The following is a 16071-nucleotide window of genomic DNA, read 5'->3' as shown; positions in this document are numbered from 1 at the left end:
TTTTTTCAGCTGATTTAGGACGAATTTGATGCACTGGATTCAAAAATCACATTGGTTTTGCTCAATCAGGTCAAGTTTTTGAGCTATGGCTACATGTAATTGTTTTACATTTTTGTTCACATTTATGTGTGGAACATTTTAGAAGTTGATGTGAGTAAAATGTCATGTTCAATAATTGTTTTGATTGGAAACGATTACTTTAACAACAAGAAATATTCAGGTCCGATAGTTCTAGGTGATTATGTTGAAAAGGGATCAATTTTAAGTCATAAAACCTCGAAATTTTCCAAAAATTGGTGCACACGAATGTTGACTGGCCTGTACAGGAGGAATTGGTGCCTTGCAAAGAAAGGAACACCCCCAATGACCTTCTCATGGACAGAGAGAATACTCTTCCCCCTGCTGCACAACAAGCTCGGCTTAATCAAGCAGTTCATCAAGTCTCTGGACAAGGATGGTGACTGATTCACTTACTTGTGCCAGGCTTTTCCAGGATTAATCATGGAGAAGTTGAAAGCTGGTATCTTCGATGGTCTTCAGAACTAACAGCTCGCCAGATTTTTGCTTGTTGAACATTATGTCACTTTCAGACAAGATAGAAGGCTCCTATCGCTCTTGGGATTTGTACACAACTGGCCAACTAGTAGATGGTCTGCAACAAAAAAAGGAATCATGTCGTCTTTTCTATGGCGACAATTTTATCGTTCCACCCTGTAGTAATGATTTAAAAAGTTATAAAAAATATAGACTTGGGTACCATAGACTAGAATCGAAACCAAAACGTTTAATGTCCAAGCAGTAGTCGTTATTTATCTTCCAGCAATCGTAACTGTCTGAGATACTTACAGATGCATACAAAAGATTAAAAATTAAGTAACTTTTTATTGTGAATGTTTAATTTTGTGCATGCACAAAAGTAACAGAGTAGCCGGAGAGACTTAAACCCACCCTTCCAGTCTAAATGGAACGAACCAAAAAATCACTGTTCCTTCCGGAATACAAAATCTGTGAGATTGCCCATCTGCATGACTACCCAGACTTAAAAGGCAAACAGAAGGCGCTCTATAACAAACTTTAAAACTTTGTGTATATTTAGGCGGACAACATCACGGACCCCACAAAGTTTAAGGATGCCCCGATGCTGACCACCTTCATAAGATCATGGATCAGAGCCCTATGAAGCATAGAGGAGGAGGCCAAAAAGACGTTCCCAGACCAGAAGCTGGTGGTTGAAAGACACCTGTCATTCAAGCAGCTTGCAGTAAGATACGAAGGTAGGGTCCCTTTTTATGTTCACCCTTCTTTTTACAGAGCATTAATGCTTATGTTTTCTTTGGACATGAGAGGCGCAGTACAAGACTGACACTCTCTCATGCAGTCTTGATCAGGTCTTCCACATTCTCACTCCTGAGGACTACAGTCCTGTGTGTGACACTGCTTAAACGCTGTCATCATGTCTTTGTACCTATAACATGAGGGGCATGAGATGCCAAAGCAAAGCCGTGGGCATGCTGAGGGATCTCATGTCCCTTAAGCTAGACATCGCTGCTATACAGGAGACCCATTTTATTTCAGGTGGAGATTGTCAGGTGCTGGCAAACGATTTTGATGTTTACTCAGCATATGGCAGTACCTAGTTAGGAGAGGTGATGTAGACTTTCTATCTCGCCCTACGTTCCACTCTTTGAGACATTCGGACCATAAGCTGGTTATTGTCCGTTTGAACTTAAGCCCCTGGCCTAAATTAGCTGGATACTTGAAGTTGAATACCTCCTTACTGAAGATACAAGACTTTCAGGAGAAGGTTACAGAAATAATTCAGAGGGCTCTAGTGGAGATGGTAATGGGGAGTACACGGTCAGTTAACACTTAGGCTAAGATCAGATGTTTCTCTGTCTGAATAAGGCTAGACCAAAGAAGAACTTGGAGGATAGTCTGACCCAAATGGTGGCTTGAAGGGATTCTTTAGAAGTAACACTAGCTAAGGACAACCTATACTATTTGGTTAGCGAGCAGTATGAAGATCAAGTAGTCAGGGCTAGATTAATGAAAGTTTCCAATGAAGTTGTAAACGTTGACGCTGTAGAAATACATGGAAGGACATGCCCTTGTATTGACACAGGAGATATGCGAGGGGTTCCAGGAGCATTTGAAGAAACACTTCATCCAACTATCCAAACTCAGGGTCGAGGAGTTTGGCAGCTATTTGGCCGATTCGCCCCAACTTACTATGGCTCGAGTGGCTAGCTGTGATGGTTTGGTCATGGAGCATGAGATCATTACTGCACTAAAGCAGGTCAGGTATTGCAAGTCTTCAGGACATGATGGTCTTCCCTATGAATTCTACTTGAGGCTGTCACCCATGTTGGTCCCTATTCTGAAGGATGTGTTCAATTATTGATTTGCCCAGGGCTCTATTCCCAAGTAGGTGACAAAGGGAGTGATTGCTTAGGAAAAATATCCGGCATGGTAGGGAGGAAAACTTAGATAACTACAGGCCCTTAACTCTGCTAAACACAAAGTTGAAGATTTTGACAAGAGTTCTTGCAAATCCTTTGCAGGTTGTCTTCATTGATTTGATCGAACCTGACCAGAAATATGCTGTAAAGGAGAGATCGATTCAAGACAATCTGCATCTGATCTGCACGATCATAGAGGGAACAGAAGATGACACTGAAGCCGTGCTGATCAATTTAAATCAGTTCAAGGCTTTCAATAGGATCGACAATCGTTTCCTGGGATCAGTTCTAGTGGTTTCTGGTTTTAATCCAGTCTTCTGCAAGTGAGTCTCAGTTCTGTTCCACAAACCGACGGTAGCAGTGCAAGTAAATGGTTAGCTCTTAGAGTCGTTTGCCATCTTTTGGTTGCTGCTTTATGTCCTGGCGTTGGAACCCCTCCTTTGCAAGTTAAGGCACGAGACGGCAATACCAGTCCTGTGCATAATAGCTCTCCTTGGCGAGATGCACACCAGGATTTCTGCATTCGCCAATGACGTCACTATCGACATGTTAAGCCATACTGACATCAAAGCAATGACCAAGGTGCTCGCTTATTAAGAAGAAGTTACAGGGGCTGTTTTCAACCGCAGCAAGTTTGTTGGTCTGCGGTTGGGAGCCTAGATCAGCAAGCTTGCCCTTCCGGGCATACTCAGCTCGACCAATGGCCCTGTCCGTGTTATGGGTGTTTGGTTTGGACCAGGCTTACAGCTGGATAAGAACAGGTCAGAAGTACAGACAAAGGTAGAATCGTTGGTAGGGTCGAGCAGATGTGTGCACCACTTACGTCTTCCCACTCATCCTTTACCGTCTGTCTGTACTGCCTTTATTTAACGCCTTTAAGCTTTCACATAGTGCTTCCTCGCTTCTTTGAAAGAAGGGGAAGCATTATGTTTGCAAGGAGGTTTGTACTCAGAGTCCGAGCGAAGGAGGCCTGGGAATGCCCGATGTTAAATGTCACAGACGTGCCAAAACAGTGGCTTTCTAGGGTCGTTTTTTGATGAAGAATGTTCAGTGGGTCTTTGCGGTTCGAAGTGCCTTTCTTAACCTCAAACCCAACTCCTCAGTTGAAGGCCGTCGTAGGCTGAGAAGGGAATGTCGAGCAGCACTTAGAGCTGCGCCAAGGACCAGTGTCCTCTCACAGCCTAGGAAGAAACTTTATCAGGCACTAGTGGTGAGTACCACTTTAGATCCCTTTGGGGAGCAGCTGGGATGGTTAGAGGAGGAGATCTTTTAACAGTGGAATTGGATACTGAGCCGGGCTTATCTCAATAATTCTGAGTTTTCCCTGACCTGGCAACTTGTCCGGAACGCACTATTCCTCTTTGCCAAATTCCACTGCGATGACAGAGAAATTGAAATGGCTGTGCACGCCTTTTTCTATTGCAATAGACTTCAGGGACTCATGGAATATGTCACAGAGGTAACAGCTTACATCGACATCAAGCACCCATTGTTCCTAGACGCTACTTATGTTATAAACGATGTTGATTCACCGCTGTCTAGGGGAAAAAAAATGTTTTTTCTAGCTATCCTGGCAGTAGCAAGAATGGTGACATGAGTCACATGCCTTAAAAAGGTCTAGTGATCTGGTTGTTTACTTTAAACATCTGCTTAAAATGAAAATCAGATGCGATTGGAGGAGATTGCTTTGAGTGGATTTCAATAAGAGGTGGGTGCACAACACTAGTTTTTGCAACAGTCGAGGAGCCAGGTATGAATGCATGTTTCCTCCATGAGCATGGTATATGCAGTCCTGAGTTCTTCAGAACCCATTTCTTAGAATCAGTGTAGCATAGACATAAAATGACTCTTAGTTGGTGGTACAAATGAGGTACAAATGAGTCCTGTTTTGTTTCTTTTGGTGCTAGAGAGCCTCTGAAAATACCCAACCCCCACATTTTTTATACCCCATGGTCTTCCCTTACAGTTATTGCTTCTCAGGGAGAAACCCTACTAAGATACTCCAGAGGTATTTTATTTGGTTTATACATTTATTTTGGGAGATTTTTTCTAGATCTTTCCACTCCCCATTATTCGTTGTAAACACATTCATCAAACTTTATTCCAAGAAATTTAAGACTTTTTATTTACCAATCAACTTTTTCCACATCACACATTTGATTAATGTAATATAATCAAAAAAATGACTATACACGCACACATATATAAACATATTTATAATATTTTAGGGGGATTCATTAAGTAGGCTTATCAGCACGGTGTGAATGCGGTATTGTGGTGAAAGGTGCCAACTAAGAGTAATCACAAGATTCATAGACAAATAGAAAGACCCCGGCCCCCTCTCTCATTCTTATTAGGGCTTCATACCTAAGTTTGTTGATATTGTAAATGACAGATTATTGTATTCTTACTCTAAATTGTATTTTTTCAAGGCACAATAAACTAAATATACAAGATCACAGTGTAGTATCTGTTCTGATGCTACACAAAAGTTAATTCGTCCTTAGTCAATGTAGAGGAAACCCTTCTATAATAAGGCAATTTTTATTTTTGCTTACTTCCAGAGTGTCCTTTTTGGGGGAGCTGGTCCCCCCCCCCCCCATCCACATTAAAAACGACCGTGTCTCATATTTTGTTTTCGTGGGGAAGCAAATAAATGGCAATAGAAAAAGTAGGCTTTTAATATCAATGTCAGAGTGAGAAAAAAAATCTTAACTCATATATATATATATATATATATATATATATATATATATACTAGCAAAATTACCCGTCGTTGACTGGGTTCAAAAGCAGGTTAAAAAATGGACTCTGATTTATGAAAGTGTGATAGGTTATGAAAAGGAAGGGTTGTAAAGAGATAGCTTCGAATTTGGTGGTATCAAAGCCAAAGCAAAATATGATGAAAGTAAAAATAAGATAGATAAACCCCATAATTTATTATACCATACCTGTTCACACTGAAACACTTATCACAATATTCTGTGGATCTATATTAAAAAACCTTGTTAAACTTTGTGACATATTTCCATTCTATGGAGGTCAGGTGCGAACGAACACCCCATAATTTTATTATACCATATTTCTTCAAACTGAAACATAATTATCAAAGTATACTTACGCAGATAGATAAGAAAAGTCTTTATTAAAGTTTGTACCTATTTCAATTCTATGGAGGCCAGGCGCAAACACAGACCCCACAATTTTATTATACCATCCCTATTTAAGTTAAAACATATTATCAAAGTATTATTATGTACATCTATATCAAAAAAACTTGTAAACGTTTTTTTTAATGTTTAAATTTTTTATTTCCATACTTTGTGGACCAGGCGCGTATGCAGACCCCACAATTTTAATGAATCATCATTATGCCAGATCAAACATACCCATTCCTGTGTCTCGATACATCTTCTATCATTATATGTGATCAGTTTTCTATAATAGTCAACCGTATAGGAGCCTATTCGTGACCAGACACACACACAGACGTTCAGCTTTATATTATATATATATATATATATATATATATATATATATGATTACTTCATTCAATCACATAAATTAATATACAAAGATATAATTTTATGCGTAAATTTTTAAGTATTTACTTCAACAGTGCTCAATATATAGGTAGAGCTAGATAGTAAGTTATGAAAATATATATGTCAATTAAGCAATTAAGTTCTGTGTAGCTTAATTGCCATATATATTTTCATAACTTACTCTCTCTCTCTATCTCTCTCTCTCTCTCTCTCTCTCTCTCTCTCTATATATATATATATATATATATATATATATATATATATATATATAAATTTGGAAGCTTAATGCATTGTTCTAGGTGAGGTAACTCTATTAAAAACTGCAAGGAAAATGCTTCAAGTTAGTAGGAAAATTCAGTGTTTTTTGGGATTGAATGATGACTGTTGTGTCCGTTTTTTTGTAAGCACATAACACCAATTTTTTTTAAATGTTATTCGTACATTTTATGATATTCAATTTTTGGTGCAAAAACATTACTCAGCATTAATATGGTAATAACTTTAAATTTAACTTTGCAAAATCCCATTTTCGTTTAATTTTCAAAACAAAAAATAAATGAACAACAAATCTTACAAAAGTAAAAGTGGTACAATAAAACTAAAGCTGAATAATATAAAACATTTATTATAAACTGTTAAATATAGTTATGCAAATTGGGCATACAAATGAGTTTAAGACATCACTCTCTAAAATATATTGAATATTTCAAAAGAAATTTAAATAACAGTGAACCGGTTTTTATAGGAATATAGGTGTGATAACTAGGGAAAAAGTGTCGCATTTATTCATTTAGTTGACTGTTCACACACACAACATAACAGAATTGTTTTGTAGAAAAGAACTATTCAACGCTTAACCTGGCTACATTCTCTATTTAAGAGGATCTGAAAGTATACATGACTTGCTGCTTTGGTTTCTCCTTGCAAATAGGCAAGTGTGGGAAAGGAAGTACCGTTTTCAGATGAGACCATCAACCTTTAACTTGGTCTTTATAAATAAATGGCACTTGGATTGCTAGGCTAAAACTCAGAGAAATACAATATGTTATAAAGTTCTTTCCTGTATAATGGATTAAGAAAGTTAAAAGAAGAAATAGTGACATTATTTTAGGTTGACTTCCTTTGTCTTTTAAAATTACGTATGTTTGTATGTTTATATTTTTGTGTGTACAGGAATCACTCTTAAACTAATTAACAGATCATTATGAATTTTGGAGCACAGCTGATAGGCATGTCGGCTATATGTACTTTAATTTAGTTTCATGCTAATGTGGTCGAAAAATAGGGGATGGGAGTCTTTTGTGAAAATTCATTTTTTGTCGAATTTAACAAAAGTATTAGACATCATTTAATAAATATTTTCCAAATTTCAGTTTTTTACTTATTTATTTCAGTTTCAGAATTGTAATGACTTTTAAGGACTATTATATGGATACAACCTCACCTTTTAAAAATTCAAAGATATCAGATTTGCATTGAATTTGATCCATAATTATTAGACACCAGTTAAGTAAAAATCCCTGAATTTCAGTTTCTTCTTAAAACTCCTTACGCTTAAGTTTTAAATTTTACACATTTTCTAGAATGAAAATCCTGGAACATCTTGATTTGAATCTTCATAATAAAAGTGACACAAAACTGTTTTCTTTAGAGAATTAATTTTACTTGCCCTGGAATGGGTATTCTCTCATTTAAAATGAATTGAGCGAATAAGCTTTATCCATAACCATGTTTATATATTTGTTCTTTGGATAGAGTAAAAATTTTTTCTTTTTCATTCATATATGAATATATATATTCATACATGAATTATCGGTCTTTAAACTCTCCTTACACATAAACAAAGAAATTAAGCAAAATATACAAAAAAAAAAATACTCAGAAAAATATGAGAATATTAAACATGTTTGTCTGATGCAGTTAGACTCCTTATCTCATATATGACAATCTATCCAAAAGGAGAAAACTGATGTAAAATCTGAAGCTAAAATAATTGCCTTGATATATCGCTGTGTTATAAGCATAGCATTAGAGATTGCTATTCATATTTGCAGAAGTGCATGACCCCCCCCCCAATGTTATAAAAGCCAAAACTTTGGCGTAAAGTACTACACAAAATTAACAACCAACCTCACAAGCCCAGCACACAATAGCACTTTAAATCCATAAACACTTTTACAACCAAAAGATGAAAACTTTGGATTCAAAATAAAACCAATCTCCAAAGAAGAAAATCTACCCATAACCAACATCCATGAAACTGTTCTACTCAAAACCCCTTCTTGGAAAATCGTAACCCCCAATATCAATCTAAGTTTAAGTAAATATGAAAAGAACCCATCCAATAACTTACCATGATGATCTCAATAAAATCAAAGAAAAGTATCCAAACCACACACACATCTATACAGATGCGTATAAACGAAATAACGCAGTGCAGCAAACCAACCAAAAAATATACAAACAAATTTATAATCCTTTCAAACTCCCAATTTACTTTAAAAGCTATCAAAAATAAAAAAAAAGATGGACAACCTCCTAATCGTAAAATTACTCCACAAATTAACAGAATCCAAAAAAGAAATTATTTTCTGCTAGATACCGAGCATTTCTGGTATCAAAGGCAACGAATTAGTTGATTCAGCAACAAAAAACTGCTTCTCAATTGATCCGAATTTTAAAATTCCCTACTCAGATCTTGAAAGACATATCAATAGATATCAATGGAAAAATGGCAGATTTACTGAAATGAATATCTTAACAACAAACTTCATGAAAAAATGCCAAAAATTAAAAAACAGGAACAAAATACGAAACTAAACAGAAAAGAAGTCGAACTAACAAGAATAAAAATAGGCCATACTCACTTAACCCACTAATATCTCCTAAAAAAAGAAAGCCAACCCATCTGTATACCTTGTTAAACACCACTCGCAATCGAACACATATTAATTGAATGCACTGATTTTGTAACAACAAGAATAATTTCTACAAAGGAAAAAATATTAATAAAAACAATCCCCATATCATACTTTCATACCTAAAATAAACTGGCCTTTATAAAAAAAATTTAAAAAGAACTCACTTATACAATAGCTAGAGCAGGGAGTAAAGGCTCTTTGAACCCATAGACACTCGGTATGAAATAACCCAAAGGGTTGACATGCCGGCCATAAAACCCAACAAAACAAACAAACATGTACAGAAGTATTAGTCACTAAAATCCAATGATGTATAGATGGCCCTCGGGGATCTCATTTGTCATGCTAAAAATAGGATGAGTTGGGAAATGTACACAGATCATAAGACAACCTCATAAATACTGTGGAAAGTATGCTTTTCCTGATACCTATGCAAACAGCTTATGCAGATCTGCTGCTGCCGATCTAAAAAGTCATTTACGAAGTCACAGGTAAGGAAAGTATAACTGAAGAAACGTAACGAGATGGCAATCATCTGCCAAGATGCAGCGACTCATCATGTATGCGTGTATATATGCAAGCATGTGTGTATGCATTTACAATCCTTCTGATCCATTCGAGCATGTATGTAAATATATGTATGACTGAGTCAAACTTTGGAATCAGACAAGGATTCAATAGAAAATTTGACACACGGGACACATTTGGGTCAATACAAAAAGAAAATCAGTTTGGGTTCCTTCATAAAAAAAAACAACTGCCACACATAATGTACGCAACTACAATAAAATAATGATTCTTTTTATTAGTGTTCACCCTCTATTAAAAATGATGGAAAAAATTATGCTGCATCAGTGTTCGCACTAATATTCATATAAGATAACATCTCAAGCTGAAATAAAAAAATATTTGTGCAAACACTGACGAACCATAATTTTTTCCGTAATTTATAGCAGAAAGTGTACATATCTACATGCATATAATATATCTATTATTATATATCACATATATTTATTATTATATTTAGATGTATATCTTCACAGGACTTGCGACTTCATTCAATATTTAACTTTTTACAGTTCGTCCAGTGAAAATGTTTATACACTCCATTGTGTCGCATCATATAGTAGCCGTCCCCCGGCAGAACTTTACAACTGGATCTCAAGTGGCTCACACTCTCTACTTCTGTGTTGCAGGACCTGCACTTGTTGCCATTGCTGAGACTACTCATCTTTTTAAAAACATAACTTCAGTCATCATAACAATGCGATTTACAATCCCTCTCAACCATTCAGGCAGAAAATAATTTTTTTATATTTTCTATATTTCAAACTTGTGAGTTATGTAATATTACATGTTTTTCATTTTTTTTTTACTATAATAATGCTCTATCCTCAATATTGAACAGATTTTATCATACATTATTTCATAATATTTGAAAGCATATATATATATATATATATATATATATATATATAAAATATAAAATATATTTTAGTCATCGACATACAGACCTGTTTCGTTGTTTCACAACTCATCAGTGCCGCTAGACTAACACCTCTCCCAAGCCGAGGATCGAACCTAGAACCGTCGTGATGACAGTCGGCAGTCCTACCCCTTGACTACGGAATCGGTGGCCGAAATTAACCTGTCCGAACGATTATTTAAATAAACATTCGTCCGCTACTCGTAGAGGGCTCAAACGTTTGTTTGTAAACAAATCGTGAGCTTCGCATTATTTCAGCTAAATTAAGTAGCGAGTAAGATAATTTACGAGAGTGCTCTACCAAAGAGGGGAGCTTTATAAAATATATTTTAGTCATCGACATACAGACCTGTTTCGTTGTTTCACAACTCATCAGTGCCGCTAGACAAACACCTCTCCCAACCCGAGGATCGAACCTAGAACCGTCGTGATGACAGTCGGCAGTCCTACCCCTTGACTACGGAATCGGTGGCCGAAATTAACCTGTCCGAAGGATTATTTATTATATATATATATATATATATATATATATATATATATACAGTGTATCACAAAAGAGAGTACACTCTCACATTTCTTCAAATATTTCAGTATATCTCTTCATTGGACAACACTAAAAAAAATGATTTTTTGACACAATGAAAAGTAATCTGTCCACAGCATATATAACAGAGTTAATTTATTTTCTCCTCAAAATAACTCAAAATATATCCATTAAAAGCTAAAGCTCTGGCAACAAAAGTGAGTACACCATTAGCAAGTACACCCCTAAAAAACTACACCCCTAAAAAGTGAGTACAATCCTAAACAACTACACACCTAAATGTCTAAATTGAGTACTGCTTCCCCACCACCACCAAAATGCCATGTGATTCATTAGTGTAACTATGATATGTGTTTATAGGAAGCAGGTGTATTTGTAGTGCAGCTCTCACACTCTCTCTTACCAGTCATTGAAAGTCCAATATGGCACCACATGGCAAAGAACTCTCTGAGGATCTTAAAAAACGTATTGTTGCGCTACATAAAGATGACCAAGGCTACAAGAAGATTGCTAACATATTGAAACTGAGCTGCAGCACAGTGGCTAAGATCATCCAGCATTTTAAAAGAGCAGGGTCCATTCAGAACAGGCCTTGGGTAGGTCATCCAAAGAAACTGGGCACACATGCTGAGCGTCACATCCAAATGCTTTCTTTGAAAGATCAGCATAGGAGTGCTGTTAGCATTGCTGCAGAGATTAAAGAGGTTGGGGCTCAGCCAGTTAGTGTTCAGACCATACGCTGCACACTACATCAAATTGGTGTGCATAGCTGTCACCTCAGGAGGAAGCCTCTTCTGAAGGCAATACACAAGAAAGCCTGCAAACAGTTTGCTGAAGACATGTCAACAAAGCCCATAGATTACTGGAACCATGTCCTATGGTCTGATGAGACGAAATTTAATTTGTTTGGTTCTAATGTGTGACGGCGACCAGGTGAGGAGTACAAAGATAAGTGTGTCATGCCTACAGTCAAGCATGGTGGTGGGAATCGCATGGTCTGGTGCTGCATGATTGCTGCAGATATTGGAGAGTTACCTTTCATTGATGGAAACATGAACTCCAACATGTACTGTCAAATACTTCAGCAGAGCATGATCCCCTCCCTCCAGAAACTGGATCGCAGAGCAGTGTTTCAGCATGACAATGACCCAAAACACACATCCATGACAACCACTGCTTTACTGAAGAGGCTGAGGGTAAAGGTGATGGACGGCATGTCTCCAGACTTGAACCCAATAGAACATCTTTGGGGCATCCTCAAGTAGAAGATGGAGGTGCACAAAATCTCAAATATCCGCCAGCTCTGCAACATCATAATTGAAGAGTGGAAGAGCATTCCAGTGGCTACATGTAAATCTCTGGTAAATTCCATGCCCAAGAGAGTAAAGGCAGTTTTGGATAATGATGGTGGCTGCACAAAATATTGAGAGTCAACATATTGTATGTTAATATTGACAACTTTCCATTAGGGGTGTACTCACTTTTGTTCCCAGGGATTTAGCTTTTAATGGCTATATTTTGAGTTATTTTGAGGGGAAAATAAATTAACCCTGTTATATATGCTGCAGACAGACTACTTTTCATTGTGTCAAAAAATCATTTTGTCAGTGTTGTCCCATGAACTTTGAAGAAATGTGAGGGGTGTACTCACTTTTGTGATACACTGTATATAACCGTCGAGTTTCGATCCTTGCTTGAGGTAGTTGCTTGTCTAGCCGCACTGATGAGCTGTGAAACAGCGAAACAGTACTGTATGTGAATGACTATAGTGCTCCCTATCTTGGGTTGAGCAAATTAAGAAGTGATGTGCAAATTAGCATTGGTGTATGAAGCGATGCTCTTTGTGTAAACAAATTGAGCTTAGGTATTTGGACATCTGATTAGCGTAGTGGTTAGAAGCTCCAACCGTCATATGGGCGGTCGGGTTTCAATCCTGACTGGAGGTAGTTGCTTGTCTAGCCACATTGATGAGCTGCAAAACAGTAATATATATATATATATATATATATATATATATTAGTGGTGGGACGATTAATCGGAATCGTTAATCGTAAGAATCGTGTATTTTGGGAGGTATCGGAATCGGAATCGCATCGTTAAAAAATACCTTAATTTTCCGATTCCTTCATTACGATTCTTTTAGTCTGATGTTGAAAACAATAAAAAAATTTCCTGATATTTCTAACCGCAAGAGAGAAATAAAAAGAAACCAAAGAAATTCATTATTAACAGGGCACCAATGCTTAGTGCCCCTCCCTTACAAGGTTCATTCATTCAGATCTATTGTAATCAAAACTACAAAAGAGTTAACTTGAAAAGAAGTATGCAGGGCTCTACATTGCGAGTAAAAATTAAAAAACGCTTATCTTTTTGGCGATTGTTTTTTTTTTACTGAGCAATCTTCTAATACTGAATGAAAATGCTTTTTCAACTTATATTTTCTTAAAATAAAACGAGCAAAGTCAAATTATTTAAACAGTAAAAGGTTTAATAGAACAATATACTTTTTTTCTTCTTTTTTTAAAAGAAGGCTTTTGAAAGAAATATCTCTAAAATGAAAGTGATCACGTTGTATTATTTCGCAAAGTTTTGACAGTAGTCGGTTTCTTTTGAAGTTTCAAAAAAATCGACCCCATACCTATCTCTTCCAAACCTAAAGTTATTAAATAACCCCTTCGTTAATTTAAGGGTAATTAATTCAATTCAGTCAAGTTTTTTTTTTAATTTCATTGAAATAAAATCCATTATTTTTTTTTTTTTCTACAGAAAGATAAAACCCTGAATTTGATTATATTAAAAGCAGAATAATATAATCTTTTTTCGAGAATTTTAAATTGAAAATTAAAAGTGTTTTGCGCAGTTTTTTGCCGAACGAAAAAGAAATTAATATATATATTTTAAAAGGTTTTGTAATCAATTAATTTTTATGTCTAAATAATATTTACGATTAATTAAATAATTTCATTTTAAAAAGTATTTATAAATAGAATTTTACTTAAGACTTATAGTTTAGCAATATTGAACCGCATCAACTATGTGTTAATTGAACACAGTCAACTAAAAAAAAATTCAAAAGAAAATGCATATTTGCATTTCATTATGTAAACTTTTATACATTGGTTTCAAAAATTAAATTCTATAAGTTTTTTTTGTTAACTACCGGTTGGTACAATTTACCGCCCCATCCCTTTATATTTTTTTTTATTTTTGTCTTTTTTAGCGGATTATCTTCAATTAATTATCCAAATAAGTGACTAGCTTTAAAACAAAATTTAATAGTAAATTATTTGTTTACAGATAAACTGAATTTTCTAATATGGCCCAAAGTCAAAAAAAAAGTCTTGCATGGAAACTTTTTGAAGTTGATGAAGATGATGAGTTGAAAGCCATTTGCAAAGTCTGTCAAATTAAAATATCGCGAGGAATAAAACCATCTAACATGACCACAACCAACATGTTAAAACATTTAACTATGAAGCGTCCAAATAAATTGGAGGAGAAAAATAAAAAAGAAAAGGAACAAATAATTACCAACTAGTCACTCAGAACAGTTTTATTAGTGAGGGTCGAAATCGCAGTGTCTTTTTTTTTTTGCCTACGTCACCATCTAGGTGTCACCAATCTTTTTAACCCTCCTTAACTTCAAAGACTAAATACAATATATACAACTAAAAAATAATTTTTAAAAATGCTGATTCTATTCATGAAAAATTCTTTTAACTAGAAATTAAAACTTAGGTAAAGATAGCTGACTGACAGCAACAGGAGCACTGGTTGACTACTGAACCACGTGGAAAGTTGTGGGGGGAGGAAAAAAAGGAAATTAAATGATGATAATAAACTATGATAACCGTCTTTGAAAGGCACTAAACTCCTAAAATTTACTTCTTTAAAATTTTAGGCGGCACTCCCCGGCGATTTTAAAGCACTCTCTCTCTCAAAAAAAAAAAAAAAAAGATTTAATTTTTAAGTTTGGGAAAGATATATTTATTATAACCGAATTCCTGTATGACGACTGGATCTACTTTATTGGACGTTAATTTATGAGATAAGTAACTTTTTCAATGTTTAATATGTTTTTAAAGTTTCAATTATAAATTAAATTTTTTTAATTGCGTTTATTTTTCAATTTATTTAAAAAAAAAAAACAGGGTTTTAAATGCATTTTTCAAGGTAACAAGCTTCGAAAGAAGTCTAATAAAAAAATCACTTATTTTTAATTTCAACAACCCTGAGAATTTAATTATTAAAATAATATTGAAATGTGACATTTTTTTTATTTAACATTGCTATTAGTTCAATTAATTTTCTTTCAATAATTCATTTCACTCAACAAACTTCACCATTTTTTTTTAAATCTTTTTCTGTAATTTTGGTAATTATGTTTGCTCAATTTTATCTAGTATTTCATTTGTTTTTTATAGTGGTATCATTTTTATATGTGTTCCTTTGATATACCCTATTTCAAATTAGTTTGGCTAAACTTATTCTTCACGTTAGAAACAACGTGTAAAAGCAATGAAAAAGTAAGAAAAAATAATAGGTGTTAAGTACTCCTTGTGAATTATGGAGGTCTGAAGAACTGCCGTCACAAATACAACTATCAATAGCCAAACAAAAAAATCGTTTTTGAAATTCCTTTAATTTTAACTTTTCGCTATACCTACCTTTTGGTATAAAACACAAAAACTTTCGATTAATGGTATTTCTCAAATATGGTCGTTAACTTTGGAAAGGTTATTTTGTATCTACGGCGCTATGTCACGTGGTATATTGTTTTTTTTTATTACGCACGTTCATTTATAAATTATTAAATTAAATATTTATCTTTTTTATATTTAATTAGTATATATTTTCTTTCTCTTCCGTTATATTTTTTATTTAATTCATTAAATCTGTAAATTATGAGGACCAAAATAATGAATCGTGTTAATTTATTCTCTAATTTTCTTGTTTTTGTTCTGTTATATAAATTCTATTTTATTTGTTTTTTCTCTGAAGGATAAATTCTATTTTCTTTGAGTTTTTTTTTCTGTATTCCAATTAAGTAAAATAAATTTTCTCTAAAATAAATTTTGCTAATTTTTCCGTTTAGTTTACTATATAATAATTTTAT

General features: G+C 34.8%; 1 protein-coding gene across 1 annotated transcript in view; it reads right to left on the bottom strand.

The window, feature by feature from the left end:
- Nucleotides 1-16071, bottom strand: part of LOC145256408 (lipoxygenase homology domain-containing protein 1-like) — a 798046-nt gene that overhangs the window by 635400 nt on the left and 146575 nt on the right. The window lies entirely within an intron of this gene.

This window comes from Euprymna scolopes, chromosome 32 (assembly GCF_053919585.1).
Source record: "Euprymna scolopes isolate OS-2025 chromosome 32, ASM5391958v1, whole genome shotgun sequence".
NCBI classification, from domain to species: domain Eukaryota; kingdom Metazoa; phylum Mollusca; class Cephalopoda; order Sepiida; family Sepiolidae; genus Euprymna; species Euprymna scolopes.
Note: the sequence above shows the minus strand (reverse complement) of the source record. Positions and strands in the feature narration are given on the sequence as shown.